We start from the raw sequence: 12,278 nt of genomic DNA, 5'->3' as shown, positions 1-12,278 counted from the left end.
ACTAACTTCTACAAATGAAAGCAATACACCAAGGATTGCATGGTCAAGCAAACTAGTGTTTTTGTTGGGGCAACACTGTTTCTGCAATTCCAGCCCCTGATCCAATAAGGATGAGGTGAAACTGAGAGTGCTGTTGACCCTTTTTCTTGGAGCTTTAACTGTTATTATCCTACCAATCTATTCTAAACATCTGAAGCAATTCTATTTATCACCATTGACCTATTTAACCAACACAACTAAATATGCTCAACAGAAACATGTTTCAAATGCATAAAATGAAAATCATGATGCATAAAGAAAAGATAACAATACAAAGAAGGAGGCCCTAGGCTCTCAAGTTGGGCCCAACCTCGAGAGCTATGTCTCCTATAGAAAACTCAGAGCTGATATCAAATCAGACTGCTTCTCATTATCAAAAAATAATCATAAGTCAAGAGTCATGCCAAAAATGGCTACAAGACAACAAAATGAAGTTAGCAGCAATGTAGTGCAAAGTATGCAAGAGTTTCCGAAAGTCCCTCATGAAGGCTGAGGCCTTAACATTTATACACCACGAGGCCCTAGCTGACCTCCTAAATCTATGGGACTTGGTTGCCCAAACTGTGAGTGAACAACTCCTTCCAAAATCTGTTTGGCTGCCTTCTAGATCCGGTTTTGGTGGCCTTTGAAGCTCGGAGTTGGGGGTGAAGATCCCGAGGGAGGCTATTTAATGCCATAGAAAACCCCCATACAAATCCTCAACCCAAGCTTGGTTGTCTCCTAGCCCATGACTTCTCGGTTTTGCTCCAACATATGTCAAAAAACCTGAAATGAGCACGTGTTAGCCACCTAGGAAGAGTGATTACCCTTATTCATACAAATGGCATAAACATACTGAAAAATAATGCACAAGTTATGAAAAATGAAGGATTGAACAAGGATAATTAGGCTAAATGAGCCCAAAATGTTACCAAATTTGGGGCTCATCATCACCCGCCTGCTAAAATGATTGCTCATCCCTGAGCAATTAGTCCAGCTCCTCGTCTTTCATTGCTTTAATCGCCACCCTCACATCCCAGGCTTCTGAAGTAGTATCCTCCTCACTGTCATGGAACCCGGTCTTCCTTTCCACCTCTTCCCACTACTTATGCTCTTCTTTTTCTGTGCTTCCTTCTACCAATCCTAAAAGCAAAGGTGGGCTTAGCTTGAGGCCGATCCAGCTGGCCTGGAGGTTCTGCATGGACTTCTTGTAGAGAGGCACCCGTGCCAGGTCCTCCCTCATTCTAGTTGGAGTGTGATATTCCCTGATTTTGAGGCTGTGGGACAATGTGTTCCACCTAGGCATGAACACAATTGTCCCCTAATAATCGCTCCATATCCTCGAAGTGTGCTATATCCTGAGCCTGCCGATCCATGTATTGTAATAAAGCCTGAGAGTTGGTTGCTAGGTGTTGGTGGGCTGATATTAATGCGGTGGGGTCCCCTAGCTATGCTCTAATCAGCAGTGGTTCATGTAGTTCTCGGTTCATGACATCTTTGACCTCTGCCACTCTCTTTTCTTCATGGTTTAACCATGAGGTTAGTGCCATCAGCTGCATATCTCCCACGACTGTGTTGGGGTCCCATGAGGTTACATTTGGAAGGGCCAAATTATGAAGGTAGAACTCTGATAGCTTGGCCTTGTCCTCTGTTGAACTACTGTTACATAAATCTGTGAACTACTAGGGGTTTTGGATTTGGGAGACACCCCTCTGTGCCAATGCATTAATTTGGAATTGCAGCCACTGGTCCTGTAGGTATAGGCCATAAGATTTGGCTGGCTGCCTACATTGTAGAGCGTCCATTGCCCAACTGGCCATGCAGGCCAGTCGTGCCTCCTTTTCTTGCACCTGCTGTTTTAGAGCTTGTATCTCTATGCTTGCCTGCAATTCTCTTTCCTGTAGTTGCTGGATTAGTACCTCAAGATCAGCTTGCATTCCTTCTTTTTCTTGGGGTTCTTCTGTGGTGTCCTCTGGTGTTGTGTCCCCTTCTTTCCTCTGTCCTTGTAACTGTAGTTTGAGCTTCTCATTTTCTTCCTATAGAAATACTCACTGGTAGTTTCCCACATGTTTTTCCATAGCCAATTCTCTTCTTGCCTCCTTGAGTTGCTCCTCCCAGGGGCCTATATCTACTACTCCTTTAGACTTGGCTATTCTCATCCATGTGTGGGTCCTCACCCTTTCTTCCTCTAGTGCAATGAAAAGCGGCACTGTGAATTTCTGTGGAATGATTTTTCTGGCCTCCAAAAAGTTATAATAAGAACCCAAGCTGGGCTGGGGACTAGGTTCCATAATGTTCTCTACCTCTTCTTCCTTTTGTGGTGATTTGGCTGCCTCCCCTTCCATTCTTTCGGTCTCCTTGAGCCTGGCCAATGTTTCCTGTAGAACAGCTTCAACATCATGTAGAGAGGTTTTTGAAGCCAATCTTTCCATTCTCTCCCTCCAGGTAGATGTCTTCGGGCTCCCCCGCTCATAAGTGATTGATGCTTTGGAGGGGGACTTCTCCTTTGACGAGGTAGGTGTGTCTTCAATGGTAATTAGGTCTTTGGATTGAGGTTGGGGTCTGCCGGTTTTAATTCTTACACTTCTTCTTACTTTGAAATAAACAGGAGTCTCCCTCTTTCATTTTTCCTTTGGCTTGGGAGAGGTACTTAGGGTGGCTAGCACAGCTGCTGCCTCCCTAGCAAGAATTTCGGCCATTTTCTCTTTCTGTTTTCCTTTTTCAGGACTTCCTGTAGAAAGCCCTGTAGTGGCTGATTTCTGGCTTCCTGTAGAAGTTGTTTTTAAATTTCCTGTAGAAACAGACGATACCGTTTTACCCTGCTTGGCTGAGGGTGCTTTTTATTTTAACTTGGCTGAGGTTGCCTTAGAGGTGCCCTCGCTGACGTGGACTTTTTCAGTCCTTTCCACCCTGCTCTGTAGTCTTTTGTCCCTGGGTGTTGGTGTGGTTTTATCACCCCCTGTTTTGGCAGCTTGGTTTTTCTCTTGTGTTCACTTCTGTTCTTTCTTTGGTGCTTTGCCCGGGGTTTCTTGGCCTTTACCTTTCTTCTCTGCTTGAGTGTGCTCCTTCTCCTCGCTGCTGGAGGAGGTGAGCTCCTCGGCCAAAATTCGGATGTCATCATCCTTAGTCAGATTCTGAAAAGTTTCCCAGGAGAGAGGGACGATGTACGTGTGGAGTGCATCTTCCACGAGGAGCTTGATGAGCCCATGATGGGCTATCTGGTTTTGCGTTCCCTCTCTTAGTTTGGTGGCACACTCAGTCATGGATTGCAGGAGGAAGTAAGGAATGCTCAACTTTTGCTCTGAGGGTAGGTCCATTTGGTGCCTGGGTTCTGTGAGCAACCAGAAATGATAGCCATACACGATGCTAAATCACCCTTCACACGTAATATACTTCATAATCTAGAGGCTGAACTCACTCCAGAACGGCTGTAGGCTGGTTCTTCAAACTCCATTCTTGTCCTCTGAGAATTGTTCCTCTGGCAAGAAGAACTCCTTCTTAGCTTTCTGACCCAGTTTTCTCTACTCCTTATCCCAGGGTACCCCCATCGGTAGATCAGTTACTCTGCTAATGAACTGTGGGGTGAGTCTGAGGGTCAATCCTATGAAGTTGACAACAGCCAATGTCTTTGACTTTGGCTTCAAGGACCTCAGGAATTCTTCTACAACCTCGTCATCATGACCTTGAAGCTTGTCACAGAATGAAATCCAGTGTGCACGGGAAAACAAGTCCACCACCTTAGGGGTTTCCCGTAACTTCTTGGAGTCTGAAGGCTCTTTTCTAATGAACCCTCCCAGCATGGTAAAAACTTGTTTTGTTGTCCTAAGCTTGCCTGCTCGTGTACAGAAGTAGAGCTTCGGGATTTTCTTAGACAGAGCACAAAGCTATGTCTCTGTTATGCACACAATTATATAAAATTCACAACTTTCTACCCGTGAGCCTTGACAGTGGCTCAATTATAATTCAAAACCCTAGAGAAAATCCCACATACATACTACGAGGACAATTCTCATGCAACGATAAGAAATTGGCTGGTAAATTCATGAACAGACTTTTATTCACACTTTCCCACCCCTTCAACACGTTGACTTCACCACCTTTTGAATCAATTGCATGGGAGAACTATGTTCAGGCTTACCTTATTCTAGAATTGCCACCTTCAACGTGAATAGTCCAAATTCCTCCGTAATGCTGGGCTTCCTGTAGTGCAGCTTCCTGTAGGAGTCATGCACGGATTCTGGGGAACGCTTCAGTGGCTCTGGACCTTCTGTGTAGCAACAGGACGTTGGAATAGGCCAAGAACTCGGGTTAACAACCTTCAGAGAATTGAGGATGTGTACTCGGCTGCAAAACAGTTGTGAACAAATGACTGCAGTGCGCCATAAGCGATTCAGCCGGCTGATTTGAATTGCTGCGGAATTCGTGGCGCGAGGGTGAGCTGTCCCCATCGACCCGTTGGCCGACGTCACCGCTATCACTCCACTGCATATATTCCTGACCGCCAAATCATTCCCTTTGTATCTACTGCCGCCATTCCTGTTAGACAGCTGCTTCTCTCTGACTAGATGCTTCCCACGTGTCCATTTCCTGTCTTTTCGACATAACCAAAGCCTTTCAGATCTGATGAGGCCGTCAGACTGGTTGTGGTGTCCAGTTGAATGGCTACCCGACTTGTTCATTCCGTTCATTTCCACAGTTACGCACATTTTAGAGTGTAGCTTATGTAATTTGATGAAATAGGGTGAGGCACTTACCTGTGTGGCCGTGGACGTGATTTTTCTCAGGCTTCAGGACGAGGAATGATGGATCTGCTTACTGCTGCTTCGTGCACAGGCACTGGATCTCCTCTTCATTGATTGCTGCTGGTTACGAGACCTTGAGATTTGGTTTCCTGGCTGTGAATGTTGCATGCGCCGGCTTCATGAGCTGCGGGTGCCTCCATGGTATGTGCTCTAGCCGGATCAACTGCTACAGGATTCCTGTAGGACATCCTGTAGCCGTTTCTCCTCCTGGGGTGCATGCTGAAATAATTGAGTCACGTTCACAGGTGCAGGGTCCTAAGATTGCCTTGACAGGTAAAGCATTGAGCCTCTGCATGATTTATTTCCCACTTAATTTTTTTTTTTTGAGAAATCAACATTTTGGTATGACTGTGCAGGTATTTCGATCATGTGGCGACAATGGTGGTGAAAGGAGGTGAAGCAAGTGGAGGATGGAGGAAAAGAGTGGTTTCATGCCTCCTCAATAGACTTCAAGCTTCAAATTCTTCTTGATGATCGGTCCTTGCTGGCCCAAAGGCTCTACAGGATGTTTTCTGTAGAAATACAGAACTTCCTGTAGAAAGTCCCGTAGCTTCCTGTAGAAGGCTAAACTATGACCAAGTTGCGTCCAAACCTTGGAAGAGATAAGTATTTATGGAGGGAGTGTTTGTGAGGTTTCCTGGTAGCTTGGTAGGGACCTTTGACCTTGAGTTGCGGGGCCTCCCTTTTTCATTGAATACTTGCAACCTGCAACAATTTCCAAAGATTAGCCTATTTTTCTGTTTCTGCCTCTTTCTCTTTTTTCTCTTTTCCTCTTTTTTTTTTTTTTTTAAAGACAACAGGGGTGCCTCAATGAGGTTTTCACCCCTACTATCTGCCTTGGGTGCCTCAGAGAGGTTTTCACCCAAGGGTCTTTTTATTCCAATTCTTTTTCAGGGAGACAGCAGGGGTGCCTTAATGAGGTTTTCACCCCTACCATCTGCCTTAGGTGCCTCAGAAAGGTTTTCACCCAAGGATCTTTTTTATTTGCATTTTTTTTTTTGTTATGATGCTCAAGGTATGCCCAAAACAGAGGCAAGACCCTTCTCTATGACCATCACTGATTTTTCCACAGTTTTGATGAACTCTTGCCTCGAAAGAGGTTTCCTGTAGATCTTTAGTCGATGCCCGTTGACAAGCATGGGGATGGCTTCTTCATCAATGGTCCGAATAAGGACAAAACCATTGTCATCACACTTCTCCACTGAATATGGTCCTAGCCATCTTGTTCTTAGCTTCCCCTTGAAATCCTTATGTCTGGAATCATACAGCAGCGCCCAACCTCCTGGCTGGAACTGTTTGTCATTGAGGTGCCGGTCATGCCATATATTCCTCTGAAGTTGAACCACTTCTGAGTGGAGAAGGGCCTGCATTCGGTGTTCGTCTAACCCATTCAGCTGCAATAACCTTTCTTGTTGGGCATGGCTGAGGTCTAGGTCCAGTTGAGCTGCCATCCTCAATGTGTTGTACTCGAACTCAATTGATAGCAAAGCTCTCTTCCCATAGACCAGCTCATAAGGTGTGAAGCCGGTTGTGGTCTTCCAAGTGGTGTTGTAAGCCCAAGTGGCCTCAACTAGGTGATCTGCCCAATCCTTTCTGCTGCTTCTCACCACCTTAGTCAAAATCCCTTCCAATGCTCTATTGGTGACTTCCACCTACCTATTTGCTTGAGGATGATAGGGAGTGGAAGTCCTATGCTTGATCTTGTGATGAGCGAGCAAGTCTTCAATTAAGTTGGAGGTGAACTGGCTTCCTTGATCGGTGACTAAATCTCTTGGGTAGCCAAAGTTGTAGAAGATGTTTTCTCTTAAAAACTCAGCCACCTTTTCTTCTGTCGCTGCTTTGATTGCCTTGGTTTCCACCCACTTTGTCAAATAGTTTGTGCACACAATGATGTAAGACCTTTGCCTTGAAGGAGGATTGATAGGACCCACAAAATCCATACCCCACTTCTCAAATGGTTCAAGAGTCACTTGAGGTTGGAGAGGCATCTCGTCCCTTGGAGTTGGCTTCCCCATCCTTTGGCATTGGTCACACTGGATGATATATCTTTTGACATCTTGATGAAGCGTGGGCCAATAGTAGCCCGCGTGTAGAATTTTGAAGGTAGTCCTCTTGGTTGCAAAATGCCCTCCACAAGGCCCATCATGACAGGTTAGGAGGATGTCAAAGACTTCCTCCTCCCTTACACAACGCCTTAAGATCTGATCGGGGCCAAGTTTGAACAGGTTGCCCCCGATCCAAGTGAATGAGGCACTTTTCCTCACGATTCTGCTCTTCTCTTTTGAGGATAGATGCAGAGGGAACGGTGCTAAGACCAGGTAGTTTTCTATATCAGCAAACCATGGAGAGAGTACTAAGATAGCAAACAGATGTTCATCTGGCATCTGGTCATCCACTGTTCCATCTTCACTTGCAGGTAAATCCAATCTAGACAAGAAGTCAGCAACACCATTTTCTTTACCTGGTTTGTCAACGATAGTCAAATCAAACTGCTGCAACAAAAGTAACCATCTAATAATACGAGCATTCACATCCGGTTTATTCATTAAATATCTAATTGCAGCATGATCAGTATGTACAAATGTTTGATAGCCAGTGATGTAATGTCGGAACTTGTTCAGGGCATGGACCACGGCCAAGAACTTTTTCTCAGTTACAGTATAATTCATTTCTGCCTTGGATAAGTTTTTGCTGACAAAGTATATGGCATATGGGAGTTTTTGTTCAACCTGTCCTGAGGCTGCCCCTATGGCTTTGTTTGAGGCATCAGTGTGGATGTGGAAAGGTAGGGCCCAGTTTGGACCTCTCAAGATCGGGGCGGACACCAACTTATCCTTTAATTCATTCAGAGCCCTCTGACAGTCGTCTGTCCATTTGAACTCAACATATTTTGCCAAGAGGCCAAACAATGGCAAGGCTAGCTTACTAAAGTCTTTAATGAATCTTCTATAATATCTTGCTAAGCCTAATAAACTCCAAACATCTCTTACCTTCTGAGGAGGTGGAACCTTTTGATGAGAGCAATTTTAGTAGGATCCATCTGTAATCCTTGGCGAGAAATGGTATGTCCTAGCATGGTCCCTTCAGTCATCAGGAATTCACATTTTTCAGGACTAAGGGACAGGTTCATCTCAATGCACTTGGTTAGAACTTTTCCCAGATTGGACAATGCTTCCTAGAAGTTGGACCCATAAGAAGTGAAGTCATCCATATAGATTTCCACCGAATCATGGACCAGCTCCGAAAAGATGCTCAATACTGCTCTTTGGAAAGTGTCAGGAGTGTTGCATAGCCCAAAGGGAGGACTCGGTAAGCAAAGGTACCCCAAGGACAAGTGAAGGTGGTCTTATCTTGGTCTTCCGGGTTGATTTGGATCTGATTATACCCGCTAAACACATCTAGGAAAGAGAAAAACTTCTTTCCTGCCAGTCCATCCAACACTTGATCTATGAAAGGCAGAGGGAAGTGGTCTTTCTTGGTGGCTTTGTTCAGTTCTCTGTATTCCACATAGATTATGCACTTCCCATTTTTCTTGGGAACCAACACCAGAGGGGAAACCCATTCACTGTCCAAGATGGGGTAGATGAATCCTGCCTCCAACAATTTTTGCAATTCTTCTTTGACAATGTCCTTAAGGGCTGGATTCATTCTCCTCTGAGGTTTCCTGACTGGTTTACAATCCTCTTTAATGTAGATGTGATGGGTACAGACCGAAGGATGGACTCCTTTCATCTCCTTATAGCTCGAAGCAAAAGCATCTAGATGACTGGCCAGCAAGCTACACAACGCCTTTTCCTGGGAAGGAGATAGGGAGGAGCTAATCTTTAAAGTTCTCTCGGGGCCAAACTCCACATTTTTAACTCTGGGAGAGGTTGGATCAGTCACACAGAGGTCCACTAAGGTGCTGGCTTGAGTATCTTCCACCAATTTCTCTAAGGACAATGCACTGGGAGGTGGATTTTGAATCAAGATCTCAATCAAATTATCCTCGGTTTGAGGACCTCCACTGATGGTTTCTAAGGTGCACAAAGGTGCAGAGTATACCTCATCCTCTTCTCCTTCTTCCAACCAAAGTGGTAAGTCATGCTCCAGCAGAGGTTGGGTAGGAGGGCATAGGACTAGCTGCTTGGACATAGGACCATTTTTGATGGTCATGTTTCCTACGCGGCAGCTTATGTAAGCATCTGCAGTGGCTAACCAAGGCCTTCCGAAAATAAGGGGGTATCCAGTAAGCTTTGCCTTTGGTTGAAGAACCAAGAAGTCCGCAGGATACTCCCAAGAGTCAACAGAGACCAAGACATCCTCCACAATCCCTTCGGGAGTCACGGTGGAGTGATCTGCCAACTGGAGGACTGTCGAGGTCTTCCTTAAGGAACCCTGAAGGTTGAGTTTGAGCATGGTATCCCTGGTCATCACATTAATGGTAGCCCCTAAATCAATCAAGGTGTGGGGTATGATGGTGCCATTGATGTGGACATCAAGTACAGGACTCCCAGGATCCAAATACTTTGGACAGATTACTTGCCCCAACATAAGATCAAACAATTGTCCTATGACATTGATGGTTGAGGCATCTCTTTTTCGCATGCCTAGGTGCCTGAAACACTTTTCCTTAACCAATTTGTTGCATATCGGTACATCTTTGATGGCTTGGAGAAGTGGTATTCTCACACACAATTATTTGAGTTCTCCCAGAAGCTCATTCTCTTTTGGGTCGGGTTGTGTGGTTACTGTTAGTCTCTAAGGAAAGGGTGGAATGGCTTTGGGTTCACTTTCCTGTTTATCTTCCTCGTCCTCTGGGGGAGGAGGTTGGCGATTCGGACGAGTCTTCTCAGATCGCATATTGATCTCCTGGATTTCCACAACATAGGTAGGGCATGTTGTGTCCTCAGTATATACCTGCTGGGCCTGTCGGTTGTTGGGGTTCGGGTTCGGTTGAGCAGGAATTTGGGGTTGTCTTGGAGGAGCAGGAGGTAATGGTTGTGGTTGAGCCGGTGGTGGAGGAAAAATGGCAGGAGGAGTGTTGTACTGGGGCCTCCACCCCAGTTGAGGTGCATTCCACTCAGGCTGTGGCTAGACATGTGAGTGAAACGAATGAGTAGTGGGCTGAGTATGGTATGGAGGTGGGTAAGACTAGGGAGGAGGCACAGACCAAGAAGGATGAGCAGGGGGACCCCAAGAAGGCATAGGAGCAGATTGGTTGGGGCTATAATAAGCTTGGGATGTCCCTTGCATCCCCTGCTGGTAAGGATTAGGTCCATGCGGCCTCCGTTGGTTGAGGAAGTAGAGAGGTTCAGTGGGTGCCTCGGTCCCTTGGTATATGGCTTTAAATCCAGGTAAGGTTGGGCATTGGTTTGTGGGGTGGTCCTCCTCACAAATGAAACATACCTCTACCGAGTGTAATGGACACTCGTTCTTAGGGTGCTTCCTCGTACACCTGGGACAAAAGATGGCCAAAGCCCTCTCAGCTTCCTCTTTCTTTTGCTGGATTCAAAATGTATCAAGTTGCATGGAAATGGTCTGTCTCACCTCATTTTTGAGGTCCTCCATCTGATTAGAAAACTCATGCTTGGAGAAAGTAGTACTAGCTGAAAGTGGGTTTCCCCTACCTCTTTTCTGGGCTGCCCTAGAGTGGTTTCTAAACACAGTCTTTATATCCTCATAAGGTAGTTGGTAAATATCTCCTCCAGCTAGCATGTGAAGGGTATCTAGAAGGTCTTCAGGGACTCCTTGGAGCAGGACCAACTTGAGAGATTCAAGGTCAAGTGTGCACCTGGCCCGTTTATAGCTAAGTTGGAACCTTTCCTCGTAATATTCTAAAGACTCATCATTTCCCATGGTCATCCGAAAGTTTCTCCCTTGGCTTCCTTGGACCTACAGTAGTCTCGGTATTTGGTATTGAAATCTTGCTGCATCTGAGCCCAAGTGGTGATACTGTTTCCATGTAGCCCCATGAACCAGCGTAATGCTGCATCCTTGAGGGTAGAGGGAAAGAGTTTCAATTTTTTCTCATCTTCTGTATAATCATAGGTTCAACAAAGGACAACAAACTCAAACAGGAAGGTATCGGGGTCTTCAGTAGTCAATCCATTTGATTGCTTTTGTTTTTTCTTCTGGCACCTGCAAAACTGAAATAGATTGAACTGCAACTAGCTATCTTGCTGAAATGAGAATGCGGAATTGAAATGAAAGCAGGAAAGGACTAATCTATGTTGCTCAAATGAAATTGGAGGAATGAAATGCTAGTATACGCTTGCAGAATTGAAATTGCGGAATTGAAATGCTAATCTACGCTTGCAGAATTGAAATTGCAGAATTGAAATGCTAATCTACGCTTGCAAAATTGAAATTGTAGAATTGAAATGCTAATCTATGAAAGCAAGAAATATCTACTCTACTTTTTCGGAAATGAATTTGCAGAATAGAAATGAAATAAACTATTTAGCAGAAGGCGAGAGTAGGAAAATAGAAGAAAAGCAACAATCGCCAATACTCTGATGCTTCCCCGGCAACGGCGCCAAAAAGATGGTGGGCTCCAGTATTGCAGCAATAATGCTGCAACTCCTGGGACTCCCTTCTTTACTTTTATCAACCCGGTAGTTCGTAACAAACTTGGAAGCGATGGTGCTATATGCACAAGTACTAGCTCTTGCCGCAGTTGTCACTTGGTCAGCTAGCACAAGTCTGCTAGGGGCTTAAGCCAACTTCTATGAGATCTTAGAAGAAGCTTTTTCACTGATGGATGGAAGCTAACTCAAAGGAAGCTAATCTACTTGCAGAAAGAAACTAAAAGCCAAAAAGTAACGCAAACCCTAATTATACCAACTAGTCCTACTGATGCAAAGGAGAGGATGAAAACTATTAAAAGAGATACCATTACTTCTATGAAGGTGAAATGCATGTGTTTAGACTACCTTTATCTGAAGAAAACATCTTTTTGTATTTTTGAGTAAGTTATTAGAAGTATCATGCATGTGCTTTTAACTGGCTTTTTACTATGCCGGGGTGGATCAAGGAGGAGAAATGCTTGGAAAATGTTGGGAATATTCAGAGAGGGTCTAAGGAGTCCCTAACACTCTTCCGGAGAGTTTCACAAAGTTTGGATATCAAGAAACCTCATTTGGGAGCTTCTACAGGAAGTCTGCAGGGGTTCTACCGGATGTTCAAAGATTTCTACAGGATGTTCAGAAATTTCTACAGGATGTTTATAAAGTGGATTTTTAGAGGATGGGTGAGTGACGAAAGATGCATGGATGGATAGGGAGGTAGGATAGGGGCCTGAAATGACCCAGGGGCTGATGGATGGAGTGGTGAGAGGGTGTAGAAGGCTGACTTGGCTTAAAGAAGGTTAAGACAATGGAGGAGCAAGAAGGTAGGGTTACATGGGCAGAAGAATAATTGTGAGACGAGGAACCTAACTCAGGTATGGAGCAGCTGGCCTGGACAAAGCTTAGGCGG

Source organism: Pinus tabuliformis, chromosome Q (genome assembly GCF_031772625.1).
Source record: "Pinus tabuliformis cultivar Carrire ecotype Pingquan chromosome Q, CPIR1, whole genome shotgun sequence".
NCBI lineage: Eukaryota > Viridiplantae > Streptophyta > Pinopsida > Pinales > Pinaceae > Pinus > Pinus tabuliformis.
The sequence above is the reverse complement of the archived record's forward strand: the minus strand, read 5'-3'. Positions refer to the sequence as shown.